A 23,782-nucleotide genomic window follows, 5' to 3' on the forward strand; every position below is an offset into this window, starting at 1 on the left:
TGCCACAACACACGGTGCCACACTGTGCCAGGGTCATGCCAGTTCTCAAACCAAACTGCCCACTTCACTTGGATGGTTTAGTTATTGTTGCTGCAGTGGATGTGAAGGTCTGAGAGTGCACTGCCTCAAATCTCAATCCAACCACGAAGCAAAAACAACTACAATCGTCTGAATTGTAGAATTGTTTAACCATTTATAAACAGGACACACTTATAACAAACATCAACCTGTTTTAAGTGTGGACTTCGATTTCCAAAGAGGAACAATTGACTACACCTACTTTCTAGCCTTCCTACAAGCGGAAAACCTCATCACAAATCATTTATATAAGAAATTTGGATATTCATCAATATGACTTCACAAATTACCTAGTTTAGTATTAAATGTGGTCGATGGGAAAGCAGTTAATATTCCAATTCTTATTACTTTATCCCCATGAGCCCTGATATGACTTTAAATTTGTATTCTTTCAGGTCAGTGTTTTTTTTTAGTTTTTTTTTATTATCTTAATTTTCTTTTAACATATTAACTGTGAAAGTGTCTTGGTGCCACGTAGTTTCCAGACTGTACCGGCCGTCTTCACACAATCAGCTCAGCTCTGTTGATTTCTCTTTTGTTTCTTCTGGGATTTGAAATCTAATTTGTACCTGCAGGATGCTCCACTGCAAATTGATGACATCATCAATACCCAGCTGTGCATAATTATCCGTCCACTGAGGATGGCGTCGAGAATCGATGCGAGCTGTTGAGCTACAAATTCATAAAAACCAGAAAGCAGCGATTTCTCTCCAAAAATAGCTCAGCATTAGGTTTCTGTCAGCTGCTTAGCAAAGTCTTGAGGTCCTTTCAACTGAACCTTTACTTATTAGGAGGAAGTACTGAGGGATGCACAATAATACAAATTAGATTTATAGTGCAACAACTTTTTACAAGGCGACTGATGAGCATGATGAGTAAATGCAGGATGTTTGAGAGAAGAGTCTGTGCTCACAAAGAAATAAAATAAACAAAAAAGATGCTTAATGGAAAAGCACTTACTCACCCTACAAACTGCAGTGGCTTGTATAAAGAGGGAGAACAGCACCAATCCCAGAAAGCACCATTCGGTTCGTTCAAGTGACACTTCACCAATCAGTTCTCAGCCGGAACGTATTCATATTCCGTCATTCTTTGTTTGCAAAAAATAGCAGAAAACACAGCCTTTACCTTGGTTATTCTGCTCTGGACACTTTTTACACAGGGACATTAATTCTTCATTAAGTGTATATCCTCATGTTTCATTTAAATAAACTGTAACCCTTTGGCAAAGCAGCACTGACATGATTTTGTCATGCATAATGAAAGGTACACAGCAAAATGGTCATCGTACATTTTTAATAAAATGTAAACAGATAACTGTTTCATTCTATTTTGCATCAGAAATAAATGCTGACAATCATTTAAATGTTTAATTTATTCTTTGGTAATCAACGTTATTCTTTAATGACTACTCTATTCTACTTTTTACTACTTTAATCTTATATTCTATGCATCTTAGAGAAATGTGTTGTTGTTTGGTTGTTTTACACAATGACACTGAAGACTTGAATCTAACATTCATATTGGACACTGGGGAAAAACAATATGTAAGAATTGGCCACCTGTTGAATTCCTATTCAAAAGTCAACTGCAGCTGCTTGTAGCTAGTTAGCCGAATTAGCTGCGCCGCTAACTGGAATATGAGTCTGGAGCACCAGGGAAGAGTTGGAGTTTACCCCTCTAGCATGGCAACTTTGGACCAGGATGGGCTCTGGGCTTTCTGGTTAGCAAGTCAACTAAAGCAGATTTATTTATTCCTTCATATTCTGTGAACAATTATAATTCCTTACTTCTATTTTTTTTCTGCTAAAACTCTTACTTATTGCACCTTTAATTTGAAACTATGCCAGTGTTTACAGATCTGCAGCAACAGAGATAATTTAATAGTGAACACATTAAAATTGAATTATAAACTGCTCAAATGAAGATAACCCTTCACTGAATAGATGTGAACTATGCCCACATTTATCTGTGGTTGGGGTTAGGCTCATTAAAAATGTTTTAATGGTGCTGATTTTAATTAAGTATGCCCTCACAAAGTGGAGCAAACGAGAGATCCTTCAAATGTATGGTTACCTACTTGTGTTGATAGTATATCTGCCGCCTGATATCTTCAATAGCCAACGCTTCCTTTTTTTGGCCCTTAAAAACTAAGAGCTTTCATGCAAAATAATAAAAAAAGATGCTTTGCTTAAAGTGGCAGCCTCCTTCAATAACACCTAATTTCACAGTGTCAGGCTTGATTCAAAGAATCATCGCCCATCTGTTACAAAGTGCAGCTGCCAGTGCAAAATAATATAGATGCATGCTCTCTTCGCCCAATTGGCTGGGCAACTTTTCATTACAATAACATAAGCCTAGATTACATCCCTCCATAAATAAAAGCATGGTAATACCATTTGTTTGTTTTAGATTTGACTCCTTAAAAGCCACAAGATGGCATTAATGGAAGGTGGTGTGCAATACAAATGATAGATACTCCCTTTATCCCTCGCCTGATAGCACTTGAATAGAGCTGTGTCCTGCTAATTGAAGAGAGGCTTTCAAAGCAGACACCCTGAGAAAAGGGGGGGGCGGGGGTGGGTTTGGGTGGAGGGTGGGGGGGGTTGATTTAGCACATCAATGAGGTACAAATGGAAAATATCCTGCAACAGCACTGAATGACAGGACAGTCATTGAGATGTACTCAGAATGTCTCAAAGTACAGATATTTTCCACAAAACCATTCTGTCACTTTATCAGGACGTGTATGTGTGTGTTTGTGTTTGCGTTTGTTTGTGTGCGTGTGTGTGCGTATTTTCTCCATGCCCTCCTCCGTCTCTGGTCTGGTTCAATCCACCTCCGTGTTTCTCTTCTGTTATTACACCACTTCTGCTGTTGAGTTAAAGGAAACCCGATGGACCAAAACCAAGAGCAATCCCATGAAAACATTAAAGAAAAAAATACGCTGGTGGGGCCTCTGAAGCCAGCTCCTGGTTTATAGATTCTTAAACATCACAAGAGATCTTATATTAAAAAAAGTTGTATTTGAAAAATTGTACCAATCTACTTCTAATTTCTTTCTTTCCATTTATTGCCTTGTATTGCGACAGACAGTACATTGAGTTCTTTAGCAAAAGACCAAAGTAAGTGAAGCTCAACTGTAATTGCTTCATTTTCTAAACTTCAACTACATTGTAACGACGAAAAACTTTGATGAAACTTGAATTATGATTCTTTTTTTTTTTTTTTTTTTTCTTGTGTTAAAAACTTCAGTATGTAGATAACTTCAGGAGCTCCCTCCTTTTTCTTTTCCTCTATAATACTGACGATTCCGCTTTGAAGTTGAATTAAAAACACGATCAGACAGCATTCTCCTCCGCTGGTCTCAGGAGCCCCGCTACTCTGAAATTGCGTTCTGTGTCTTAAAGATAAACTTAATGCAAAAAAAGCTGGAGCACTCACTGTACGGCCACCCTCACAGCAAACAATGCAAGGCAAATCCAATTACTGTAGACAGGACAAGTTTCTGAAATGTGCATTTCTGCCTTAAGGGTTATCTTTGTGAATATAAAAACATCAATTCAACCTTTTAACCTGCAATGTTGTCAAGCCTGTGAATATTTCACCACCACAGTGAAGCACAAGAAAAGCCCTTTTTTTTTTTTTTCGTGCTGTGTTGAGGATTATTTGTTCTGTTATTTCTGTTTTACATGTCAATTCTTTTTTTTTTCTTTTTTTTTTTTTTTTTCGTTTCACTTTTTATGGTAATGACCATAATAACCTCATTTGATTTGTCAGGCACAATAAAGTGAGAGTGTGGAACAAATATGGAAAGGGTGCTTTGAATTCTGACTTAAGGAAAAGAAAATCCCACTGTTTCTTTCCTTCTTTTGCACCCCTCCCAACCTGGCAACCTGACACGGCCAATCACAGTGTGAGGTGGCCTTTCTCCGCTATAGCCACAACTCCCCCCCACCACACCTGTCATGGGGCCAAGTTCCCACAGCTGTAAGTTGAACCCATGGTGTCATTTTCTTTTGGATGACGTCATGTGGTGGGACTGTGACTGCGTTGCATGACGTGGCGTTGATTGATATCTCTGAACTCTATCTTTACATTCTGCCCTCCTTTTATATCTATATATTCATATATATATATACTGTATATTGTATATTGGCAGTTTGTGGAGTGCAGTATAACGACGCCTTTCTTGGCTGGTACCTGTTGTACATAATGTAACTGACGTGCTGACTGGTTGGTTGATTATAACTGGAAGTGGCCTTTAACCCTTTGTGCTATTGTACCGTGTGCCCTTGTGATGTTTTACTTTCTCTTGTGGGGTTCATGTGTATGGATGTATTGTACTTTCTATTTCTCTATTTCTTCACATTTACATCAACAGTGTTTTTTTTGGTTCTGTTTTTTTTTTTTTTTTTTGTCCAGAAAACTATGATTTTCTTATTTTTTCTTCTTTTCTGAATCTTTGCAAAAAGGACCTTTTTCTGCTTCCAATCGACAGCTGTTTAGTGGAGAGATGGCCGAGATGACCCTATGTTTGTGCAGCCAATTAAATCTCCACCGTTCACGCAGAGAGCACAGGCAAATGTTGACACTCCACTTCTCCCCTGATTCCATCTGCACAGGGAGTACTTCTGCAAGATTGTTTTGTTTGCCTAACATGAGAATCACTTCCCATTTATTTATTTATGAGGGTGCAAACCAATTACACTGTGATAGCAGAGCTGCAGGCAGCGCTGCAGACCCGCATGGCCGAAATCTGTCCACCATACATCCATACTGTGCAGATAGATGTATGCGCAGCATGCAGAATAGAACAAAATAGAAATACCTGCGATGAGTATTCGCTGCTGCCTGTTTTTTCTGTTTTTCATGCTAGAAAACCTGTTGTTTTTCTAGCGTCATTACGCCACCAGATAAATCTTCTGTTTCTGTTGCTTGTATTTAAGATAATTCTTACTCGGCGGGTAAAAAAGAAAATGCAGCAAACAGATTCAGAGTGAAAAAGGTCCTTTCTTTGCAAGTGAGTTTGTTTTCTATCCCTCAAGGCCAAACCCTGATAAGAGTTAGTCGTTTTCATCGAACTCGTTCTGCCCCTATTCTTTCACAAGCCCTGCAGGCGACTCGCCCTCCCGTAGTCTATCTATTGAACTCAGGGGGGTGTCTAGCCAGGCAAGCCGGGAGGGACGAGGTCTTTCTGGCATCAACTATGCCTCTTAACTGCCAGGTGTCTTTTATGGTGCCATCTAAGTAGGTGGCAGTGTTCAGGGGGGCATAATGCTGGGACAGAAACGCTTGGAAAAAAACAGTAAATAAATTCTTTATCCTCTGACAAAGTTGGAGGGTGAAATTGCTGTGATGTTTTGAAAGAAGCCGTTTACTTTGGGGGGGAAAAAAAAAAGCTATTTTAAAGCCAATGTGTGTTTCTTCTGCTTGTCTGTGGTAGATGTATATATAGCGAGAATCACTAGTGGCTCATAAAAGAGGGCATCTGTAATCGGGACTGTTAGTGCTTCATGCTGCTAATGGCTCAGCCTCGCTTTGGCACACATGAGAAATAAGTTAGAATCTCCACTCCCACATCTAAAAAGCAGACCTATTATGAAATGGTAACAAGCTCATTTACAGGAATGGAAAGGTAGAACAAAGAGAGTCTGGGCGCGTGTTCTCGACACAAAGTCAGACCCTTTCATGTTCACTCCCAGAGAGTGATTTGCTGTGATTTCGTAGCCTTTCTTCACCCACATCACAGCTCACAACATATTAGGGATGATAGGCTGTAAAGTAGATCTTTTATATCCGAAAGCTCGCCAGCACGGACACATTTAGTGACAGAGCAGCATTTTAAGTCAACACAAAGGCAGGTGAGATGCTAGGTTGTCTTTTTTTTTTTTTTTTTTTTCCATGAGATCCTAATTAGAGGTCATTTTTTAAAATATGTACCTATTTTTTTTTTTCCATAATGGACAACCATCAGTTTCTCTGTCATAATCACTGGCACACACACTTTGTCATGTTTTTTTTCTTTATGTTTCATTCTCGTTCTTTTGGATAGTTTGTTTTCAATGAATTAACAATGAGATGAATGACGGCAACATCTCAGGCAGCGTTCAGCAGTGCTCTTTTCTTTCATGCAGGGAGATGTAGTCAGTTTAAATTAGGCCTTCCTTGGATTAGCGCTGTCACAGTGTAGATGTCTGTTCCATATGGTTAAAACACAAATCTCCCACCCCACCTCTAGCCCACTTATTTCTGGTTTTGATTGACACACTCCTCTTTTTTTTCTTTTTTTCTCTCCTCCCCGTCTGTTTCTCATGCTGTTGGCTGTGCCTGTCAGTCTGTGTGATAACCGGGAGCCAGCAACCCTGAGCATGTTTGCCGCAGCCTCACTGAATCCACTCTCCTTATTCTCCCCCTCTCTCTCTCTCTCCCCCCCCTCTCTCTCGCTCTCTCTCTCTGTCACAGGATGAAGGGCCACAACACCTTATTTCCACAAGTGCAGTAAAAGTACAAAGACTTCTTGCTCTGCTACATATCATGAAGGAAGGGTGGTCCCTTGATCCTGCTGGAAACCCGCCGAAAGATTGGGTGACTGAGAGAGGGATCCCAGAGTTGTTTTATTTTTCTTTCCTTTTTTTCTTTCTTCGCAAATGCCTCTTTTTTCCCTGTTTTGCTTTGGCGTCTGTGGAAGAAGATTTTTTGCAGAGACCAACTTTTTGCTGCTGTTTTTTAGACATGATGGGGAAAAAAAAAAAAAAAACCTTTATAGACTCATTATGCTCAAAGCATGCATACTGACACAGGATATAGATAAACACACATACACACAGATAACAAACCAAACATACACATTTAAGGATGCTACACTTCAAGAAATTTAAAAATGAAAAAAAAAAAGAAAAAAAAAAAGTCTACTTTGTACATGTATAAATACGTGCAAATGCCAACTCAAGTACTGAAGCAAACACATGCGTGTGCGCGCACACACACATACACACAAATACACACACCAGCCTGCTGCCATTTTGGTTTTTGTGCCTACACAGGTGTTGTGCTCTGTGACAGGGCAAGCTCTGGATCAAAGAAGAAAACGAGAAGAAGAAGAAGATGAAGAAGAAGACGACGACGAGAGAAGAGAAGAGGAGAATCCAGGATAATTTACATGCATCATTCCTTAGGAAATAGGGACCAAAGGACTAAACGCTTTTTAAAAGAATATAAATATATAAATATATAAATATATATTTAAAAACTCATACCTTGTAGCTGCAAGTATTACAATTTACTCGTAGTCAAAAAAATCATTAAATCAATATCCAGTGGCCTACTGTAAGTAAGAATAAAAGAAAATGGAAATAATGTATAAAAAAAGACATGGAATCGTAGTATAGGGGCTGATCTTTTGCTCTGGATGCTGATTTAGCACCAGGTTGTAGAATAGTAAAGTAGATTAGGAAAAAAAAATATGTAGATTTGCTAATTTTTGCTGTTGTTTAAAAAAAATACTTGAAGTCGTAACGAAAAAGGAGGGCAGAAGGGGGAGGAAAAGGAAAACATTCATCTTCCCCTGTACGCAACGAGTCTCTTTCTCTTGGATGTTAAGGTATCAGCCACTGGATATCTCGCTCATCATGATGTATAAGTCACCGCACTCTCTTACAGCTATGAACAGACTGTTGTGGAAGAAAAAAAAAAAAAGAATGAAGAGAGAGAAAAAAAAAAGACTGAACTTACTAATGTCTGTGCTGGACAGGGTGCAGATATTTAAGGCTCTCACTAGCCTTTGTGTTCAAGCGACAATCCACTGTAAAGACCAAGCGAAATGGACATGGTGTGTCTTTTGTTTTCTTCTTTTCTTTTCTTTTCTTGACCTTTTATATTTGCAACAAGGGAGCGTGAGTTATGAAGCCACAAATTGTTAAGAGGAGATGGTTCTACTAAGAGTGACGGACAAATGGATGGTCATACGAGGGGAACAGATCAGGAGGAGGAGTAAGGTGACAGCTACTGAAACTGCCAGCAGAATGAACTCAGAACACAAACGAATTGGCCCAAGTGGCGTCAGAATTCTGTCACAAAACAAAAGTATGCCCGCTGTAAACAACCAGGACTTATATAAGCGACATGCCAAGGATATGCGAGTCCACTGGAGCTGCTGCAAAACTCCAGATTGAGAAAAATTGCCACTTGTCTCTTGGCTGATAAAGACAAACAATTCTCTGAAGACAAACTCAATTTACTGTATTGATGGCAAAGGGGTGCAGGCTTTTAGAGCTGATTTGAGCTCTGTCAAATATAATGTAAATTCCATTATTAACATGTTCCCTGACCTGCTTTCTTCATATATTATACATAGAGCCTATGGAAAAAAAAAAAAAAAGCTACAGCTTGAACGGACTATATCTAAATTAGATTTAACAGTCACTCTTTACCATATTTCAGCTCGCTTGTAGCCACTCTGACACTGACGCCAGGCAGGACAGAGCAAAGCACTCCAGTACTGTCATGTCTTGATTTACAGTCCTGTAGCCTTTTCTTTTGACTGTTTTAGGGGCTCTAGATAGGGGCTCTTCTCTAAAAGCGGATCAATATGTTTGGAGTCTAGAGGGAGGAGCGATGCTGTTTCAATCAGTCTGGACACTTCCCAATTTTCTCTGTCGAACACCAGCTCACATCCGTACACCAGCCCTTTGAGCACTGACAGCTGGCAGTGAGAGGCACGGCTAGGCAAGGAGGAGAGAGGGGAGGTGAAGAGAGGATGTCAACAACCAAACATGACATTGAGATCCTTTAAACCCAATGCTTTTAGAATGACTTAATGTGTAAAATTAGCAGCAGTTATCAAGCTCTTGGTGACACACACTAGGTATCTGTGCTACACGCTTTCAAAAAAACAGGATTAAAGTGTGTAAATAGGACTGGAGTGTGGTAACTTAGGCTCCAGTCCAACCAGTCCCTTTCTGCGACTGAGACTTCTCTCTTTGCCGTTTCCTCCCTCTTTCTTTGGAGAGAAAAGCAGACCAGACTTAATTCATATCACTGAAGGAGAGACTGATGAAAACGTGCCAGCAGATTCAGTGTACTACAACATTCTTTGTCATTTAGACAAGCAGAAGGTCTCGATTTGAGCCCTTGATATCAGCGTGCCATGCAACCCCCTCTCTTTCCCCTGGCCTGAGAGCAGCCATGCCTTTCCAAAACCTCAGCCCAACTGTTCAGTGTCTCTCCCCATGGAGCAGCATTTTCCGAACCTGGCTAATGTCTGCGCTCACTACCCTTCAATTATCTCCTGCACCGTATTAGACATGCTATTTCACCTTTCCCTCTAATCACACTGTAATCACCAGCCTCTATACATTAGCAGCAACCAAGTGAAAAATCACTGGGATAATCACTTGGACCAAATGACGGGAGAGATGGTCCCCCTGCATGCACATGGATGACAGAAGGAAGATTAGTGAGAATTATGTTTGTGCCTACTCCCTGGCAAGGCTGCCGACAGCTGACCTGGCACCAGTAATTCTGCCAAATTTACCCGAAGAGGCGACGGAGGATGTGGAATAAGACCTTCCGTATCATAGCAAGGTGTTAATACTGCAAAGTAGATTGACGCTACCAAAAATTACAATAAAAATGTATACGGTAAAATTTGTGAAACCTTTTATTCCATTTAGGACAAACCTTGCAACAATAGTTTCTTAAAAGTGGGTCGAAACCATCAACGTTGCTGGAAATCCTCAATTCTGTAGAAGCAGCTGCTGAGAGGACTGTTATTGTGCTTCTTCTTTCAGCATGTAATTGTGTCTCAACTATCCCTACAGAGGCTACAATTTTTAGCAAAATAACTTGCTCTTCACTTCTTTATTCCCCTTGCTTCTATCCCTGCTGGGACACCTGCAAAGCACAGTATTGTTCAAAGCCTGAAAGAGTATTTGTGAAGCACAGTAGTTCTTCAGATTTAAAATGAATCCCGTTAAAATGACAGCTTTGTTAGAAAAGAAAAATTGCCTTTACATTACAAGTAGGGTAAAACCCAGCTGTCCTTCCTCAGCCCTCACTCAAACGTTAGGTGGAAATGCGGTGAGCGACGTGAATTGTGGTGAGGTGAAGTAGGTCAAAACAAAGCCATGTTCTGCAAACCGTTTGTGCTCATTACTCATGTGAAGCTGAACTAATCGATGGGAAATCTAATGTTCCATGAGCAATGAAATTTCCTGTGCTTGTCTCGGCCATCTTTGGAAGACGTTCTGCCAGTGAGGCTCTGTCAGGCTGAACATGAACCTTGCACGCCTGCTCCGCTGATCTCCTCTGGCTTGTACCAGATGCTGTACTAGTTCCCACTGCTAATGGCAGGTTGAGTCCCCAGTGAGCCAAAACCCAGCCTAGCCTAGTATCCTGCTGCCTGCTTGGCTAACAGTGCAGTGTTCATGTAGCATCTCTGCTATGCCAGGGCTAAATTAGGCAATGTGAAATCAGCACTTCAACACTTTTAACAAGGGTGCTCTTAGTACATTTACACCCCGGGGATGGTGTTACTGACGTGACGTGCATTAAAACCAGAAATAGCTATGAAACACACTCCGAAAGTACCAGGACAAGAAGAGATTGTTTTTAGATCTGTCAGTTCCCCCGTTTTATTGACAAGACCCTCTTGCTGCCGTGCTCCCAGTCTCAGTCTTGTCTAGTTTGGTTTGTACTGTAGTCCGGGCCATGTTTCCCCTCTAAGAGCAATGACAAATGTCAACCCAGCAGGAACTCAACAAGCTGTTGCCAAAATTTGATATTTGTCCTCTAATTTACAAAGAGAAAATGTGACTTGGCATTTCAGCCGAAAGGAATTAGTATGAATCTAATTAAATGCGAGAAAATAATATTTAGCATGCCCGGCAAAGAGCCTACAAGGGACATGTCAGAAATTATGCTCATACCCCCAGTAGCTTAACTTTTCTGTGGCAATGCTGTTTTTTATTCAGAATCTAAGAATCCAATACACGGTATACCCAGTTGAATTACAATAAGCATTGAGACCACTCGCTTCTCTGTTGCTGGTGAACGTACCCACTCTAATCATGCATCATTAAATTAAAAAATGGGGAGTATATACTGTAGTTTACTTATTTCCTCGGTTACCACTATACCACAAGGTCAGTCCTCTAGACGAGCATGCATCCTAAGAGGGCCCCTGCCAATGGCGGGGCAATGCAGAGAACTGCTAGAGCATGTCTCCAACCCCCTGGGTGCATAACACTCACCCTAAAATAGCAGTGATTGTCAAGGAAAGGAAGTGAAATGTAATTGACTGAAAGTGGAGAGATAATTAAAGGAACCTGTTGGACAGGAGGGAAGAAATTAATGCCTCTCATTTAATAGCTGCTTTGGGAGAGAGATTTTTCGTCATCTCACTTTAGCGCAGAAAAAAAAGGGTTTTTTGCTGTGGAAATGGGATTTTGTATGGGAAAAAGGTGGAGGTGGAAATAGGCACTGGGCGGTGGGGGTGCTGTGTGCTAAACTGAAACTCCACAAAATCGCTCCCAATACTCAGGGCATCAGGCGCCATGATGTCATGATTAGTGGAGAGGTTCAGAGCCTTGCCTTACCCCTGGTCCCGATTGAGGTCGAGCAGAATCACAAACATGAGGGCAGATCGCATTGCAGGGAGTGCTGAGCCAGCAGAAGGGCTGATGAACCACCTAAATTGTGCTTTGGATTTATAGTACCATTATCCAATTCCGAGAGTAACAAGCAAACAAAAAAAGAGATACCATCGTCCACCTAACAACGAACAGTGAATCGCTGGAGGTGTGCGATTATGTTTAACAACATGGCTGACGGTAATGAAGACAAAGACTTTTTTTATTCCTTAATGTAAATAGCCTATAAAATACAAAAACAGAGGAAGGTTGTATAGCAGTTTGTGTTAAGAAGCCCAACTCTGTGGGACAATGATGTCACTATAAAATGTATCCACAGCAGTGCAGGGACCTCGGAGAGTTTTAGTCCTTTTTAAGCCCCTTAAGTTTGGGCTCCGTACATGCATCCAACAACCCTATGTCGGACCAAGGCTTAGAGGGTATTTGACTTAGTGTCAAAAACTAAAGCCACGGCCCCGAAGTGATCCGTTAATTAAGATTCTGTGTACACAGACATGTCGTGATTTTTCTGACAGAAGAAAGATCGCCTGTGAGGTAATTGGATTCGTCCAATTGGAGCTGATGAACAGATATGACAGTGACCGTAGAGTTCATCCATCTGCATGCTTACCACTTGTCAGAGCGACCAAAAAAAAAAAGCATCAGCCACCATGAATCTTTTTCAAAATTCTTTGGAGGTGAAAGTTTGGGCTCTACAACATTAGAGGAGGTCAGTTTTACAAAATGAAACTCCAGGTAACAGTTTGTTCAACATGTACATAAGTCATTATTTAATACCCACTTGTACATGGTTAGGCTGGGATTGGAGGAAGGGGGCGAACAACAGCGTGATTATCGTAGAACCCAGCAGAAGCTCCCGGCCTGCTTGGCCCAATCTGCCACTGCTCTCCTCTCCTGACCACACAGCTGCGTTATTCCTGTACATACAATATAGCTTATTTTTCAATTCTGTTAAACCTTCTTTATAGGCCGTACAATAGATCATGTTCAAACGTTTAAAAAAAAAAAAAATTAAAAGAATAGTTAATATATTTCAGTGAAACTAAGAGAAGGAACCTATGAAATAATTTATCAAAAACAGAAAATAAAATGATGTTATTTCTTGTAAAGTGAAGCACTGATGTTCAAAAATGGGATTTTATACTCATGTTAGTAAATGGTTCTTTATTTTCTCTCTTTTGTTTTTTTATTATCTGTTGAAGCTGGGATAGACCCATTGTCATGAGGTTTATTCGTATATGCTTTGATCATTACTCTTTTTCTGTTTTTTCCTCTCATTTTTTTTGGCAGCACAATCCCTGTACGAAATCCCTCGTGAACGGGCGAGTTCAAAGAGATTTTGCTCACTGGAAAGCTCTTAAATCAATACAAGAATTAACAAACTGCACTGTAAAAAAGGGTGATTGATGGTACTGGTCATGTGGATTCAGAAAAAAATGAGTCCATTGCACAACTGAGTTCAAATGAATCAGCATTGCATGTTCAAAAAGAATCTCATTTGAGGCCTTTTGTTGTTTTGAGAAAAAAAGACAAAAAAGGACAAAAAAAAACAACTTTGCAGTCAGATTGGTTTTGAGACCTATGCTGTCATATCTCATTGTCTTTAAGCCATGAAGGGTTCCCTGTCTTTCTTTGTCACAACGTAACTGTGTTTCTTTTCTCTAGTTTTTGAAGGATTCATGGTATTCATTGACATATCTCAGCTGTTTGTATTGTCTCTGTTCTTACCTATGGGATGTTTCTTCCACAGTTTGTTATCAAATGTGGCTCCATTTACTGACAACATTGTACCAACAGTACAAGCCACATTGTTTTCCTCCAGTCAGGTTCATTTGTTCATGTGAGGGGGGAAATTCTGCCTTAAACCCAGCCTGTTCTCTCTTACAGTACTACCTGTGAACAGTGCTCAGATACACTGTATTCTGGGGATGCCAACTGCTCTATATCTTCAAAAAGGTCAAAAATCTGTTGTGAAGACAAACACCTTGCCAGAGTCAGTTTTTGCTGCAAGCCCATTCTGACACAAATAAGGATGTGGTCATCCACCTCCATTTCCATTGGTTACAAGGACCAAAATGTAAACAAACTCAGCTAACTGAGCAGTTTGCTCCAATCAAGCATCCAATGAGAGCCTTTAAAGAATTCACATTCTGTCATAGGTAATGTTGCACCATGGATATTTGTTTCATGAATCATCACATTCCCAGCTTCACTATCTAATTTCATCCTCTTCAATTGTACTCATGCAAAACTCATTCATCATAATATATTTGGGTATTTATATTCACAATGAATGGAATAATCATTTCCTTTGTTACTGGACTTGAACAAACTGATTTACTGTTTTCTTTTTGTTCCAAACAGAGATGTAATTTGAATAAGCGTTGGCTCGGGTCCGTTTCCCTGATTCGGGATGATATCTCCCATAGTGCTCCTGAACTCTGTAGTTCTCTAGTTCATTATATTCTGCTTAGACTAAAATAAAGCACAGTCCTGTAGAAGATTGAGCCTGCTTTGTCCTTTTTATCTATTCACATAGCTTGACTAAATAATTCCTGAAGGTTTGGATCTATCGTGGCATGCATGCACGACCCGTTTGCGAAGATGTGAAGTGTTCGGTGTCCTCTTGTCACTTGGATTGTGGAGAGAATGCATTTAGGACATGTCATTGTATTAATTGAGCTAACAGCGCTAACCATATCCGAATACCAAATTAGATGAGACGGTTAGTAGAAAATCGTTTAAAAAGGGCGAATAATGCATAATAAATGGAAGGGAGATTGGAAGAGGGAGGGGAATAAATTGTGAATTGATTAAAGGGAAATGGATATTCAGCTCTTGTCTCCAAGAGGTGTTACAGTGGAAACAAAATCAGGTGCAGTGGGTGCTGTTGGTTAACGTCTGTGAATAAGAAGCAGGAGGTCAATCGATTAATCAGAGGTTTTCCTCCTGCTGCGTTTTATCGACAGAGACGTTACGGTAAGGCGGGTCAGGTCACATTGAAGCCTATGGTCAGTGTCCTTTTTATGGCCCTGAGTCTCCTCCTCCCTCATTAACTCAAGGAGTCAGTCAGACGCCTCCAAGCCTGTTAGAGTGGGAGGAAAAACCCATACAATACTGGGTCCCAAAACTGACCGAACCCACCTGTGCAAAACGGTTGAGATAATTTGTTTCTTCATCTTTAAATCAACATGGCTCAACAATTTCCAGAAGCCACAACTGTCCATCACAACAGAGGGAAAACATCAAAACCTTCTGACAGTAATCGTTCCCTGAGCAGAGGATGACACCCCAGGGAACATCAACGACCACGCCATCCCAAGACACCAAACATCATTTCTTGTTTATGGGCCTCTCTGGCAACGTCTGTGTAGCAGCATTGGTGTGGAAACAGATTTATGGTGGCTAAATTTGCAGGTGATAAAAAGGCAAAGAGTGGCCAGTCGGAGCACTAACTCTTGGCTATTCACATGTTGACTCCCGTGCCGAGTCTCCAGGGACCCTTTCTCATTGTGCTCCAGACACTCCATGATTCCACATGACAAACTGGATTGTTCCTCGAGTGAGTCCTGCTGAATTATTTTGGTCCTTTCGATTGCATCTCCCACCCCTGAGATTTTCCTCTACTGTTGCCTTTGAGCCATAAGCCTCGACAGCCACCGTTGTCGATACTCAATCTGTTCTGTAACCCCTAAAGCTAATGAAATGTGCTAACAGGGGTTTGTTTGTTTGTCTCCAGGAGGGGGGCCAAGGGAAAGAAAATGGAACAACAAGACTCTTTTGACAGTTCCATTTTTTTTCCCAATGTTTTGGAGTGAGGGATAATCATGAAGTATGGATTGGATAGGGGAAAGTTATTACATTTTGTTGTCTTTATCCTTGTTTGAGTTGTAAGAGAAAAAAAAAAGGTCAGATTGTTCCAAACATGATTCTTTGCTGTACCCAGGTTTATCCTCAATTCTGACTCGTCTACTCTCTCAGTGTGGGAAAGGAAAAATCGTTTTTCTCACTTCTCTCAACCTTGTATCCCTCTAAATCTTCAGTGTAAATTTGACAAGCACACAACCTCGCGTCCGGCTGGAGTGTTTCTTGTGTGTATTTACTTTATTGGTGATGTTGATTGGGATGGGATGGTCTTATAAAGCTGAAATACTGCAGCTGACAACATGGGCACACATGAGGGAAAAGAATGAGTGTTTAAAAGCTCAGTTTCAATACTTCTATTGCTCTCAAACAATAGTTTTCAGGATTTTAGAATTACATCATTCACATAATCAACAAATGTACTGTGTGTGCAAAGGGTAATGTGTGTTTTGTATTTTTCATTCTATAAAAAAAATACCCAACAAGTAATCATAATACTTCGAACATCACTTCAAAACAAATCTACAAGTTTTGTTATACATCACACATCTTTTTAAACTGTTCCTTTGATTAGAGGTAACATATATGCATTAAAATGTCTACATCTTTGAGTACTTGAGACTGTTCCACGTTGTTTTTGACAATATTAACTCAAGGCAACTGTGCTTTTCATTCACACATCGTTCAAACATACCATGATACATCGGAGAGTGAGGAAGAAAAACAGCAAACATGACTAAATGTAATGTGAATGTGAAACTTCCATGAGTCCACACTTCTTCACTTCATCAAACTACATCTTTTCTTGTAACTGGTTTAATTGAGAGAACACATAGTGGCAGAAACAACATGCTGTTTGTTTAAAGCTGGAAGTTAAACATGCATCATTATCATAGGAGGACAGTATCTACTTTTTCTTCCTCACATGGAATGTTTGATTGGATTTATGATAAAGCGAAGCAATTTGATCATGTCTTCCTTGTTCTACTGCAGCTGACACTAATATATAATGGAAAGAAAATGCACTCACCACCATTACTTTCATACGCTTTTAAAATTCATGCCATGCGCCTCATTATACCAAGGAATGGCTTGTCTGTAGGTAATCGTGAATAATGGCCTTTCAACTTCTTAACTATGTCCAACACAAATATTTACCACATTGACTTATCACTTGTCACTTACCATGCATTTAGCATTTGACTTTTATCGTCCATTAATCTATCAATGCATCCATTAGGGACACTCAAGCATTCGGGAGACTCTGCACACTCCAACGGGCCTATTAGCATGTTCTTTAATGAAAAACATGCTGCAAACATCAAGTATAAGCTACGCCACTCAGAAACCTGAATGTGCTGTCTTTAAATTGCAGATCTGCATAGCAGAGCCTTTGTGCCTCCTCTCCTTCACTTCTTTTTTAAATGATTACAAAAAAAAAGAAAAAGGTTTTGTCCCTGAAGGAGGCTCTGAATGGCTATGACAAAGGGTGGCAAATTTCGATTCCATCCCTCTTAACATGCAGATTCCTGAATAACAAAAGACTATAACTAAATGAAAGTGTGAAGAAGACCTGGGTAAGCAAAGCTGCACAATCCCTTTGATCCTATTATGTATTACAAAAGCTTAATCAATATCTAATCAAGGGGAATACAGCATGCCATGTCTTACAGAGCTCTTTGCTGTCAGAGGTGAGGTTGCCATGGTGACTGGACAGGTGTGGAGAGCTTAGGCTGCAGTGGTATTGATGGAAATTAAGAAGCATTGATGAGACTTGAAGATGCTGGGATTGAAAAGGGAGATAATTAAAGAGAGGGATGCAGTGGGAGATGTGGAGGGAGAGGGAGGGACAAAAGAGATTCAGGTTGGAGATACAGGAGGTGATGTAGACAGGTGTAACTCTCTGTTTTCTACTGGAGCAGCAGGTATTTGCTAAGACTTCCTCCTCCTACCAACTGGCTGTAAGAGCAAAAAGTAATGTCTCACAGGTGAAAGTAAAGTGCAATTGCTTCTTCACTTTAACGGGTGAACTGCAACTCATTTGTCAAGAGAAACCTGACAAAGGAAACCAAACACACGGAATGTCTGAATTTGACAGTGTGTCCCTCAGACGTAGCGTAAGACAGGAACTGCTCAACAGAATACCACTATAGTCACTGCTGTCTCCCACTGTCGCTCTGACGGCAACTGTCTCCACTCACCCTCGACATACATCCCCATGCTGTGTTTAAGAGGTCTTTATCTCTGCACCACATGAACATAACATAGCTGTGTTCAGCCTAACAGCTTGAAACAAAGTTATTTATCTAGGTATACAGAAAGAGCAACAGCACTGCTGCACAGCAGCCTGCAGAAAGGAAACACCACTGCCACCAACGTAACAGAGTGCCTTGGGTTCGCCTTTCCAAGCTGGTCTAATAAAAGGTGAAAATAAAAAACATTGAGCAACAAATGCCAACAACGGCAGTGGCTCAGGGGTAGAGCCAGCATCTTGTTATTAGAAGGTCACTGGTTCGATTCCCCTGGTCTGAATGTGAAAGTGTCCTTGGCCAAGACACTGAACCCCAAACTGCAACTGATGTGCTGGTCGGCACCTTGCATGGCAGCCAACGCCATCGGTGTTTGAATCTATCTATGAATCACTGGAAGTCGCTTTGGACAAAAGCATCTACCCCATAAGTGTAAATACAAACGGCTACTCAGAGGGGACAAACTCTTTTTTGTGCTCTCTTGTGGGGGTCCTTTTAAATCATCTAACAATGATACAGGGGTTTGGTAGTCGATGAATGTCAGCTACCAGCGATGGACAAAGACGCACAACTTTCTTGAGATACCTTTTTTTTTCTTGATCACGCCAGTCTGAAGAAATATATGAAATCCAGGACACCACATATAGTGTAAGTGCATTATGCACATTTGGAAAGTAATTTCATTCCAAACTACTATCAGAAACTCAATTTAATGTGGCAGGCCTTATTCCCTCTTAAAACCCCTGGCTTATCCAACGTCTAATATTCCTCAAGGTTAACACAGTTCTTCCGAATTTAACTTTACCAACTGCTTTTCTTCCGTAAGTATGAAATGAAATGGGAACACATAGAGAGGACGCACCAGCCTCCATTTCTGTCCATCAGTTTGTCTCTCTCTCGTTAGAACTAATTCACAGGGTGGTAAAACTGCAACACGGGAGGATGAAGCGAGTGCAAACGAGTGCATTTAAAAAAGGCACCAAAACATCTGAGTCATAGACGACCTCGGCAGACTGAAGATGATGTCACCGCGGCACACAGACTGTGCTCCGGAGGGAAACTTGTCGAGCGGCGCGTCTGCACTCTGTGTGCTGCCCAACCCTTGACTCATCCGAGCGGCAGGAGTCCAGCCAGCTCTGTCCATTCTGGCCCTCAGCCCTGCCCAGTCCCACAGAGAGCTGTCTGTCAACACCTGATTAACACTTGAGATAATAGGTCATTAAAGTTCCCCTTCAATCAATGAGACCAATCGAGTAATCAAGGCCGAAGATTGAATGAACCCAAACCAGCGTGGAGCCCGGTGGGAGCGGAGAGCCTTTAATCAGTATTGGAGAGAGTGCTGCTTTCATCTGTAGATGTACGCAGAATAAAACTGTTGTGGTTAAAGCCACACAGGAGCAAATTTTGTGATTCCTTTTCTTCCCAAGTGTGGTGATAGTGTTTCATGATCCTTGAGCTGTCAGAATCTCTCTTAAAGATCCAGGGCATCATTTCAATAAAGCAAGCATCAAGAGTACTTTTCTTCCTTTTTATGTGGGTGCTCATTTTTCACCCATCAGAAGTAAAGTACAGTAACCTTAACATCCCGTCTTGTCTAAAAAGGTTTATATGCCCCCCAGGCTCCACATGCTTTCAGAAGCTCTGCGACACACACATCCCACTCCCCAACCCCCTCGTTTCATTGATGAATTAGCTCTGGCCTTTGTTTAAATCTCTCTTGGTATTTGGCGGGTCAGTGTTGTTTAACCCGCCACCTTTCAGCTGTGTAATTTCATCCATTCTCATAAATCAGACTGAAGTGTCATTACTTTCTGATTACTGTCTTAATCACACAAATACACCATTAATGCTGCTGATAAGCTTCCAAATTACCACACATGGATAGTTACTAATTTCAGAGACATGATATACACACATGCATGTTTTATCGGACTATTGTACCACATGTTTTTTTTTCATCGTTTGCAATTATGTACAAGCATTCATACGACCTTCGACCTCGGGTATTGTGTGATTGTCGGTGTGAGTGTGCATCACACGTGTGCACGGGCACTTGAGTGAGTAGCCAATGTTGGCTGACAGCTGAGCTGAGCTGAAGTGAAAGTACGAGGCCCAGTGACAGAGAGAACAGAGGGATCAAGCATTATCATCAAAAACGACTCCATTGCTCCCTACTGTGGCCTCACAGCTTCCTCCAGTCAAGCTGTTGGTTTGTTTGTTCGTTTGTTGTGTCAGTTTGAATGGTCCATCTTTTTGAATCAATGCACTTTTCAGCTCCTATTATTCGATGGGGAAAGAGGCGAGCAGAGGACGAACAAAAAAAAGGTTGAGATGAGAACATAAAGGTGAGGACATCACCTATTTTTCATCTTTTGAAAGAAGCGGTCATATCGCCGATCCTCATTAACATTTTCATTCATCTCAATGTGAGAGAATTCATCAAGTCGGTATCACATTAAAAAAAAAAAATCGACATTTAATTACTGCTCTGCTATTACGTCAGCTCACGAGAATTCGAGGCATCCAGACATGTTATATCTCTCACAGTAATTCAACTGTGGTTTGCACCTGTAGGAACTGGCACACATGATGCCAGTGTGGTTCATGAAAAGACATATCACTGCGGGGAAGTGTGCCTAATTCTGCTCTGAGAGAAGCTCTCGTAAAGAGACATTGTGGCTAGCCTACTAATAGAGCTGTGAGGGGAGAATGATGCAACTCGGAGGCAATGCTTTAATTTGCCCTTGGTTTCGCACACGCGTCTAGGAACAGCCACTCTGTTCCAAAGCTGATTGGCCCGCTTACCTTTAGACATGGGCCAACCAGTAGCCTCCGAGGTATGAGGTAGCTGGATTTAGAAAGTGTTCATTTTTTTGTTTTTCTGTGTTCCTTTTCGGCCTGGGTAGGTCAAATGCGGTAGATGCAATCACTATGATTGTAGGTGTAATGCTGCTGGAGTCTTTTCTCTCTTAACGTTCTTTGGTGCATACAGGGCTCCTTCCCTTCCACATTACTTTTAAATGTTTAAAGTTCATTCTTATCAAAAGATGTTTGCGGTTCAGTCCACTGGGTCCAGGATGCTATTTGTGTCTAAGCAACCTGTGCAGCAACAGAGGAAGATCAGAGAAGCTACTTATTAACCTGTTGCTATGACTACGGCAGTAGGCAATAACTCAGAAGATGCTTTAACCCTTTCTGCCACCCCCGATCAACAGACGGACAGATAATGTTCTGAACGTTTGGTGGAGGGAAGAATCAAAGCCTTCATAGTTCCTTTCCATGTGTGTCTGATTTAATTTATTTTTCTCTCCAACTGTATTCAACCGCGTGTATGTGTATGTGTGTGTGTGTGTGTGTGTGTGTGTGCATGTGTGTCTTTCTGCGATACATCCCCAGCTGAATATGTTTGCTCCACAAACCAAAGGAAGTCATAACCCGTGCAACATCTAAGCGACAACAGAAACAAAGAACAAACACGTTTGTCCTTTTTGTTCCCTCCTTCAAGTATCTTTATTGCATATGCATAGATGTAGCACATCTCACAACAAAGTCTCGCAAGCCCAATCAATCTGACGTACCCACGCGAAAGGGTGCAGATGTTTTTCATTTTTTCCCGCATACCTCCAAATAGGGACACTGAGCAGTGACAAATGCTTTCCGCACGCAGGTTGAAGCGTGAGTGTGTGAACTGATTTGAATTGATGTTATTCCAGGAGAAATCAATGCATTTCTTTAACAGCTGCAATTACGCCCCTCACGTCAATTCATCAAGAGATTTGCATGAGGTAATTGTTGGCGCCACGTCTACTGATGCATTTTTATTACGTTTCAATTAGGAATTGAATCCAATTAGGGAAGTCATTCCAATCAAGCAACAGGGGTCTCTCCTCAAAGCAAAGTCTACTGTATAAATATGCTGCCTGGCTGAAGGACAGATACTGAGCCAGAGGTCCAGCTGATGTTTATTCCAAAACAGTTTGCAAACTATTGCTCACAATGCATTTTTAATAAAATGAACTGCTTACAAAAAAAAATGGAGCAAAGCAGTCTCTTGCCACCCTTTTACTTTAACACTGATTATTTTTTTCTTAATTTGATTCTTTATTCCAGGGAGAAAGTGCAAACCACAAACTAATAAGCAATTAATTTCTCATGTTTTATTTCATTCCTTTTGTTTATATTTTGTTTGGCTACATAAAGACATCAAAGCAATCAAGCAAGGCAGCCAACAATTGAGATTTCAAATTCATTAACGTTCATTAATAATAACAAATTGAAGAACATTTTAAGCACTTCTTACAACTCTTATGATTATTCAATTACTTTGGTCCTGGAAGAAATGAAGTAAGACGGAGAAATGAGGCTACGGACGTGAAACTCAACCAACTCTGACAATATTAGGTGTTTGTGAGCTGCAAATATATTTCAGCTGCTGACAGTCGATGAGTGATGTAGATGGCTTTTCAAGTCAATGTAAAGTGTTGCTCACGATCGTCTGTAAACCCTCTCAGCTGAAGTCTCAAAAGAGATCAAAAGCCCAACCTCTAACTAACCCTGATATTTGCTCCCTCACCAGATGACACAATATCCGTGAAATACACACACAATAACCAGACCTGAAAGGAAAATTCACATGGGTTGTTACACACTGTTTATTTGCTTGGGAGAATTATCTTCCTAATAACACTGTCAGAAGCGATGGGCACGGCAGAGCTGCAATACCTATTCAAAGGAAGAAGAGAGAGCCCTGCTTTCTAGTCATTCTATGACATCATGCTAATATCATTTTTAAAATAAATAAATAAATAAATAAAACTGCTGAAAACTTGTCCCGAGGTCGACAGAAGAGAGGGCGACGGTGGCTGTTTTGGCTTGCAGAGGCACTGTGCCTTTGATCTCAGAGCAGAGCGGAGTGAGCCGAGTGGCCGTGTGCACGGTGCTACTGCCCCCTGGGGGAGAGGCGGGGGATTAATCAGCACTGGGAGCGGCAGATGGCTCCTGCAGCTCCAGCACCAAAGAAACACTCTTTCTATCCACCAACAACGAAACTCGTGAGAAGTAAGCGCTCCCGTGGGTTTCTATCATCACCGTACTAATCGGATCAGGGAAAAAAAAAATGACAGCTTGTACAACTTAGGTGCTTTTATGGCCATGAGCGCCAATAACCACAGAGCTGTTACTGTCTCTGCATACAACATCTGTGCAAACAGAATCATTACAGTTTCAAAGTGACAAATCCTATATTTTTGATCTAACGTATTAAAACATGCAGAGTCTGACTTTTCATTTCACGTCAGAGAGAAGACAACTAACTCAGACATGCTGGCTACACTCAAAGATTTTTTGTTCACATTTCCGCAGGAAAAAAAAAAAAAACCTGCACACAAAAGAATTCTGTGATTGAAGTCATCAGTGCACTTTCTTATATTTCTTTCTTTTAGCGTAATAGCAGGTTTTTCACAGAGTCAAAGTAGATTCCTCATCTCCCTCTCTTTTCTACTGTCACTCTCTCTTTCACATGCAGCACAAACACACACGAACAGAAACAGACGCACACAGAGACAGACACACTAAAAATGTAGCTCAAGCAAATGGGGGTGCGCAGATTGCCCACTTAGACTGTTACATTATCCTTTTTGTGTTTACTTTTCATTCTCTGCTCTCATTTTCAGCCTTTTCTTCGGCGCTGTCTTTGTGCAACCTCCGCTCGTACAGCCTCTGTCAGGTGTGTGCGTCTATTTCCTCTCCTCATTGTCCTGTCTCTTGTCATCCTTTCACCCGTCCCTCATCTCTCTGCCATCATCAAGGACCCGCTGGCCTCCTACGAAGCGCCAGTGGAGACAAGGGTCTGTATCTCAGCAACGCACCTAGCAACCGCTCCTCGTAACTATGGATTATAACCTGTTGCCAAGGGAGACAGAGATGGAGGATTGATTTTTT

General features: G+C 41.0%; 1 protein-coding gene across 11 annotated transcripts in view; it reads left to right on the forward strand.

Annotated features, from left to right (window-relative positions):
• Positions 1-14,230, forward strand: part of si:dkey-205h23.2 (CUGBP Elav-like family member 4) — a 150,392-nt gene extending 136,162 nt beyond the window's left edge. For 10 of the 11 annotated variants that reach the window (XM_037094594.1, XM_037094589.1, XM_037094593.1 and 7 more), the window contains one exon: positions 6,544-14,230. The gene's annotated coding sequence lies outside the window, so the exon portion shown is untranslated. Of the gene's footprint in view, positions 1-3,993; positions 4,069-6,543 lie in introns of all 11 variants that reach the window. The other variant, XR_005074525.1, reaches the window with a different exon arrangement.
• Positions 14,231-23,782: the final 9,552 nt, after the last annotated feature.

This window comes from Acanthopagrus latus, chromosome 4 (genome assembly GCF_904848185.1).
Source record: "Acanthopagrus latus isolate v.2019 chromosome 4, fAcaLat1.1, whole genome shotgun sequence".
In the NCBI taxonomy this organism is placed as follows: Eukaryota; Metazoa; Chordata; class Actinopteri; order Spariformes; family Sparidae; genus Acanthopagrus; species Acanthopagrus latus.